Source organism: Microtus pennsylvanicus, chromosome 7 (assembly GCF_037038515.1).
Source record: "Microtus pennsylvanicus isolate mMicPen1 chromosome 7, mMicPen1.hap1, whole genome shotgun sequence".
NCBI classification, from domain to species: domain Eukaryota; kingdom Metazoa; phylum Chordata; class Mammalia; order Rodentia; family Cricetidae; genus Microtus; species Microtus pennsylvanicus.
The window spans coordinates 115838532-115845863 of record NC_134585.1 but is presented as its reverse complement, the minus strand read 5'-3'; positions in this window follow the sequence as shown (position 1 = coordinate 115845863).

Here is a 7332-nt window from a genome sequence, read left to right as displayed (position 1 = left end):
AACAGAGTCTGGGACAAGCACAGACAGGTGCGAACTTAAATAATTAAAAACAACGCACAGGCCGGGCATGGTGGCACACACCTTTAATCCCAGCTCTCAGTCAGCAGAGGCAGAGGCTCTCTGAGTTTGAGGCCAGCCGGGTCTATAAAGTTCCAGGGTAACCAGGGCTACCCAGAGAAACCCAGTCTGGAAAAACAAAACAAAGAAACAATGACAACAACAGAAACCAGTGCCAGAAAGCCGTCAGCTCCAAATCGGTGGTGGAATGAGGAATAATTAGTTTAGTTGTTGATAATTCTTTTTCTTCTCTAGTTTCGGTGCTGGGTGGGCATAGCACAGGCCCCCTCACAAGCTTGGTGGACGCTCAGTTAGTGAGCTGCCCCCCCTGTCCGTTTGTAATTTTTAAATTATGCTCTTTTTTTCTTCTGAGGAGTCTGTGTCTTAACTGTCAACCTCCCCAAATGTTAAAGCACATTACCAAGCACACAGTAGGTGGCTTCATAAGTTAGCTTTTGAACAAACCATCTCCTGAACACTTACGATATAAAATAGCTGTGTGAGGTGCTCTTGGTGGGAAGTACAGACTTACTGCCTGTCCCCTTTTGCCTTTTTATTGCAGTATGTTGATATCATAATTAATTATATAAATAAGGTGTTTCGTTATGACATTTTCATACATGGGTACTGGGTACTTTGGTTATCATGCTCACCCTCTCTGGTCTTAGCAAAATGAGACTACAGAAAGAAATAAGATGCAAAATGTTGATGGTTTATATTACACAAGCCTGTGATATAACCCGGATTGTGGGCGGAAGCCGTCATGCATGCACTGCAGAATCAGGGTGGCCCAGGCTAGCCTAGAACTGGCTGACTATGTAGCCTAGGATGGCCTTCTGTCCCTGCCTTTCTGGAGCTAGAATTACAGACCAGCGCCCCCACACCCAGTTTATCTAGTGCTGAGGATTGAACCTGGGTCCTCACGCGTGGCAGGCAAGCACTCAATCACCTCCAGCACAACCTACTTTGAAGAGGACTCTAAGTCACACAGGAAAGAAAACAAAACAAACGAAAACTTAAGAAGATAGTTAAGCTGGAGATGTAGGTCAGGTGGTAGAGTGTTTGCTTCAAATGATAAATCCCCGGCACCACATAGAACAAGCTGAATGTGGGCTCTTGGGCCCTGTCTCAAAAAAACACAGGAGACCCTGTCTCAAAAAAAAGTATAAACAAATATGTGAGATATTAAAAATTAAAAAGGAAAATACCACATGATGTAGGTGTGGAAAGCTGCCTGGGTTGTTGGTTCAGACAGTATCCAGAGAGTTTGGTTTTGTGATTGTTTGGTTTATTGTTTTTCAAGATGGACTTTTTCTGTCTAGCCCTGGCTATCCTGGAATTTGAGGTGCACACCACTGCTGCCCAGTTTATTTTGGTTTTGGAGACAGGATTTCCCTTATCCCAGCCTAGCCTAGAACTTGCTCTGCCTCTGAGGATGACCTTGAACTTCTGATCCTCCAACCTCCAGAGTGCTCAGATTACAGACCCAGTTTTTGGTTTTGTTTATATTTGGTTCTGGGTATCAAATCTAGGGCGCTGTGAATGTTGGGTAAGTACTAATATCAACTGAGCTCCAACCCCAGCCAGAACTCTAGGAGTCCCATAGCTTCAGCACCACTATGGGCCCTTCCAGTGGGAGACCAGAGACAGGGCTGGGAAAGACAAGAGCTGCCTATGCCTACGCCTTGCCCTGAGAAAGAGTTTAAACTTTCAGTCTAGGTGCAGTGTAGGCTAGGGATGAGGCAAGAGGATCACTTGAGCCCAGGAGTTCCAGGCTGACCCAGGCTGGGGCACGGTGTGTATAGGCAGAGACCGCTTGTTCGTTTCCGGCTGCCCAGACCCAAATAATGACACAAAAACTTTACTAATAACAACACTATTTGGCCAATAGCTTAGGCATATTTTTAGCTAACTCTTACATCTTAAATTAACCCATTTCTATTAATCTGTGTATCATCACAAGACTATGGCTTACTATATGGCTGGCGTCTGGCGTCTTTCTCCTTCGGTAGCTACATGCTGTCTCCCCGACTCTGCGTACTTTCTCTCTATATCTGTGTTTGAAATCCCCACCCCCCACCCCTCCGGGTTTACTCTACTAAGTCATTGGCTGAAACAGCTTCTTTAATAACCAATGGTAATAAAACATATTCATAGCATACAGAGAGGAATCCCACATCAGGTGGAGTAAGGTGGGGTGGAGGTTGGGGTGAGGTGACCATATCCATTATAAACGAAGTACAATGGTGGGCAGTGTTTATTCTTTAGGAGTTAGAAGACTAATTTTTTTTCTTTTTAGAAATAATTAAATCTGTTGAGGAAGCCGAGCTCTGCTTATGCTATATGCACATATATTATACTTATATATAATATATGCATATATTGTACTTACTATACAATACCCCACAGTCGAATACCTTTCAGAGCTGCACCCAGGAAATTCTTCTGCTTGTGGTGTCATCTTCCTCCACAAAACAGGAACTTTGACCTTCTTGGAAGAATCAGGGAAGCGGTGCTGCCCTTTTCTCTAGACTTGCACTCCTTTCCCGCCCCTGGCCCCAGTCCCTTGGGAAGAGAGACTCTCCAGGATCTAGAGCTGCCCAGCTCCACTGCCTATGGCTCTCGGAATAAGACTAGCAAGGCTATGCAGACCAGAGGAGGGCAGTAGCTTTAATTTGCTCTTTGGAGCTCAGCTCTGCCCTGCAAACCTGCGCGGGGAGAAATAAAACAGCTAGTTGGAAGGGTAGAGTATACAAGATAGAGCAGGGTTTGATTGTCAGCTTCTCAAACGGACAAGAAACTTATGCTAGCTGGGCAGTGGCAGCGCACCCTTTAATCCCAGCACTCGGGAGGCAGAGGCAGGCCGATCTCTGTGAGTTTGAGGCCAGCCTGGTCTACATAGAAAGTTCCAGGACAGGCTCCAAAGCAACACAGAGAAACCCTGTCTCAAAAAACCAAAAGGAAAAGGAAAAACAAAAACAAAACAAAACAACAAAAAAAAAAACCTGACTCTAAAAGGGTCTCTCCGAGCGTTTGCTTTTTCATGTCTGCAATGTGGAAGCATTTGTCTGGGGGATGAGATAAAAAGGCATTTGAATTAGGTATAATGTGCAGGACTTGCTCACAGGTAGCCAGTCAGCCAGTTGGTGAGTCAACGCTTACTTGTTGAAAACTGCCGAGAATGCTGGAAATGGAAGTTCAGCGGAGAAAAATCTCATGCCAAACTGGCATTGTGGTATGTGGTAGGTGATCTTAGGACTTGGGAGGTAGACACAGGAAGATCAGAGTCTAATCAAAACCGATTCCAGGGCTGGTGGTGCACGCCTTTGTTCCCAGCACTTGGGAGGCAGAGGCAGGTGGATCTCTGGTCTATAGAACTAGTTTTAGACCGCCAGGGCTACACAAAGCAATCCTGTCTTCAGAAACCAAAACGAACAAACAAGCAAAAAAAAAAATCAACCAAACAAAACCAAAATCAAAAATCAAAACCAATCAAGCAAAACCAAAACTAAACCACAACAACAACAAAAACCCCAACCAATTCTAGACTGGCCTGGGCTACAGGAGATTTTGTCTCAAAATATAGCAAAACAAGACTTGACTTCCTGTTTTCTGTGTGCCCTTGCACTGAGGTTGAAAGCCCTGGTGAAGATCTTGGGCTTGTTGTAGGGGCCTCTCTGATGTGCCTTTCAACCTGGCCCCAGTGAGACCTGCAGCTTGGCCTGGCTAACGCTATAAGCTATCCCACCTTCTTCACTGAGTGGGCTTCTCTCAGTTTCTGTCACACCACCCTCGACCTGCAAGGATGACGCGACCACAGGAGCTCTTCTCACTGCAGTTTATTCCAGGACTTTATTCACTTTCTCTCTCTTTTCCCCTCTCCCTCCCTCCTCTCTTCTCTCTTCCCTCTCTCTCTCTTTCTTTCTTTCTCTCTCTCTTCTCTCTCTGGGCAAACCTCTCCCAGCCCTTAAGTAGGCCTGGGCTGCCAACCCCGAACTGCCAGGTGGGCACTGCCCATAGGTTCACGCATATGCAAGCAGCTGGTGATCATTGTGTTATCATAGCATAAATCCGACTTTAGCCATCTCAGGAGTTGATTATACATCTCCATCAGGTGTGATTCCATGCAGCTCGCTACAAGTTTCTTTACATTCTATCCGCTTGTAGTATCGGGGTTCATGAATGCCCCCCAGCTATCCTCATTGAGAAGTCAATCATGTAAGATCTGGTGCGTTACTGGTCATATTCCAGGGTCATGCTATATTCTTTTTTTTTAAAGATTTATTTATTTATTATGTATACAACATTCCTTCCATGCATGTTTGTATGCCAGAAGGGGCACCAGATCTCATTATAGATGGTTGTGAGCCACCATGTGGTTGCTGGGAATTGAACTCAGGACCTCTGGAAGAGCAATCAGTGCTCTTAACCTCTGAGCCATCTCTCCAGCCCCCTTCTTTTTTTTTTTTTAACCTGGTCTCGCTGCATAATTTTGACTAACCTGGAACTCACTGTATAAACCAGGATGGTCTCAAATTCACAGACATCCACCAGCCTCTGCCTCCTGAGTGCCGAGGTTGTTAAAAATGTGAGCCATAATATCCAGCTCGAGCTATATTCAAAGAAGCTTTCCAACTAGATTTGTGATGAGAAGGGGGGAAGGGAAATGGGTGCTATTCTAACAGATTGGTGGGACAGGGGTGTCCACTTTCTCCTGAACTTAGGAGAGTTGCCCGGGACTCTTTACCTGGTTGGAATGGGGCTTACTCCTTTCTATTCTGCGCAGAATGTAAGCTACGATGTGTGGATGGTACCTTACAATCCGATGCACTGGCTGGGGGAGGGGGCAGAGGGAGGAGGGAGCTGCTGCTTACAGTGGGACTAATGCCTGGGGCTGTCATAATTTGCCATTTTCAGTGGAATTCTTTTACATGAAGAACTTGCCATGCTGCCCATGTTTGCGAATACACTGGGTGGGATCCAGGGGTCTCTTAGATCTTAAATTGAAGATACTTAAATACAAAGTGCTGCAACCCTAAGGGAGGAAATGCTTCTTCGTGTTTATATTCTGCTGAGGACAAAAAAGGTAAAAAACAATGCCCTGCGGAGATGCTGAACATAGCGAAGAGGATAAAGTCGGGGCGACGTGGTGGGAAGGGTGGGGAAGGGGCACTGCCGTTAGACTTCTCGTTCAGGGAAGGCCTTCCTGAGGAGATGGTGTATGGGTTGCAACTGATAAGAACTTAGTTCTATAAGGAACTGAGGGGGTGGGGATATATAGCTCAGTGATAGTGTCAGCGGTGGGGAGACGCTGCCCAACCCTGTCTCCAGCAGCCGAAGGAGTCACTTCCTTCCCACCTAGGGACCCCCACTCAAAGACAGTGGCTCTCCACCTCCCTAACGCTGCGACCCTTTGGTGACCCCCAACCAGAAAATAATTTTGTAACTACTTCATGTCTGTAATTTTGCTACTGTTAGGAATTGTAATGGAAATATCTGATATGTAGGATAGCGTGCCCCACAGGTTGAGAACCACTCACGTAAGGAACTCTGAATCCTTGACTAGGCTGCAGATAAGAATTTAAGGGCAAGATAAAGCGAGGCAAAGTCTATTAAAATTGGGAAGAGTATGTGTTGAAGCACGAGTGTTGGGGGGAGGGATTTAGGAGCATCAGAGTTCACTAAAGTAAACATCAGTACATACCAAATATATGGTTTCTTCTCTAGAGAATAGCACTTAGGTGTCTTTACAATGGCCGTTCATATATGATCCTGTGGCTTTCTAAGTAAAAATTCTCAAGGGAAGTAATTTACACTAAGTGTTAGGGGCAAAGCTAAGCTAGGGCTGTGGAGCTGGCTCAGCAGTTAAAGCTCTCATACTCCTGTAGAGGACCCAAGGCCTGATGGGTCCTAGCACCGACATGGCAGCTCACACTACCTGTGACTCCAGTAGCAGGAGACCCAACGTTCTCTTTCGCCTCCAAGGGCACTGTGCAAACATATGTGGTGCATGGACGTACGTACGGGTGAAACACTCGTGTACATAAATATTCCAGTATCGGGGACCCAATGCCTCTTCTGGCCTCCAGTGGCGCCGTGTAAACCTATGCGGGGGCGTGGACATACATGCAGGCGAAACACACGTCTACATAAATATCTCTTAAACTTTTGATTTACGTGTATTTACCTGTAACTCCCTATAAGATCCAAATCGGAGAGCAGATCACATACTTGCAACACACAGAAGCACAGACTACACGTTACCATTCCAAAAGGAAGGAAAGCGAGCATAATGAGGAAATGCTGGACCAGCGCAAGGCCGGAACACTTATTCATGAAGCCTCTTAGGATCCAGTGAGTCTCTCATTGTTAAATCACAATTTTTTTAAAAAAAATATTTATTTATTTATTATGTATACAATATTCTGTCTGTGTGTATACCTGCAGGCCAGAAGAGGGCACCAGCCCCCATTACAGATGGTTGTGAGCCACCATGTGGTTGCTGGGATTTGAACTCAGGACCTTTGGAAGAACAGGCAATGCTCTTAACCTCTGAGCCATCTCTCCAGCCCTAAATCACAATTTTATATGCAGAACAGTTATATGACAAATATTCATTGGCCACTTGGAAGTGGCAGATAACTACAACCTGCTAAGTCTTCCCCACTTTGTTGTAGATGGCTTTGTAATTCCATTTATAGATGGAAAAATCGAAGCAACTTTCATAACTACCCATTGTTGGATGGCAGCCTATAAGTCATTCCAGTAAATTCACACACACACACACACACACACACACACACACACACACACACACAGAGAGAGAGAGAGAGAGAGAGAGAGAGAGAGAGAGTTATTCATCCTATAAGTTCTGTGATTCTAAAGAACCCTAATATACACTTCCTTAGACTAAAGCTTTCTAGGTAGATTGCAATCTATATGGGCCTTCATTGGATTATTTAATGGAAGATCAAGCACCCGGAAACAGGTGTATGCCTGTAATTTCAGAACTTGGAGATGGAATCAGCAGGGTCAGAAATCCAGGGGGGCCCTCAGCTATATGAGGGGTTGAGGCCAGCAAAGGCAACACAAGATCCAAGTGTTCCCAGTGGTACAATGCCAGAGGGTTTTTGCAAGTCAAATTATCTTGAGGATTTAGAAAAGAGAGAATATTCTGGGTTGTGTGGGTGGGCTCAAAACATAACTACAAGAGGACAGAGAAGAATTGTAGATGCTTTGGCAGAAGGGAAGATAGCCCAAAGAGAGACCATTGTG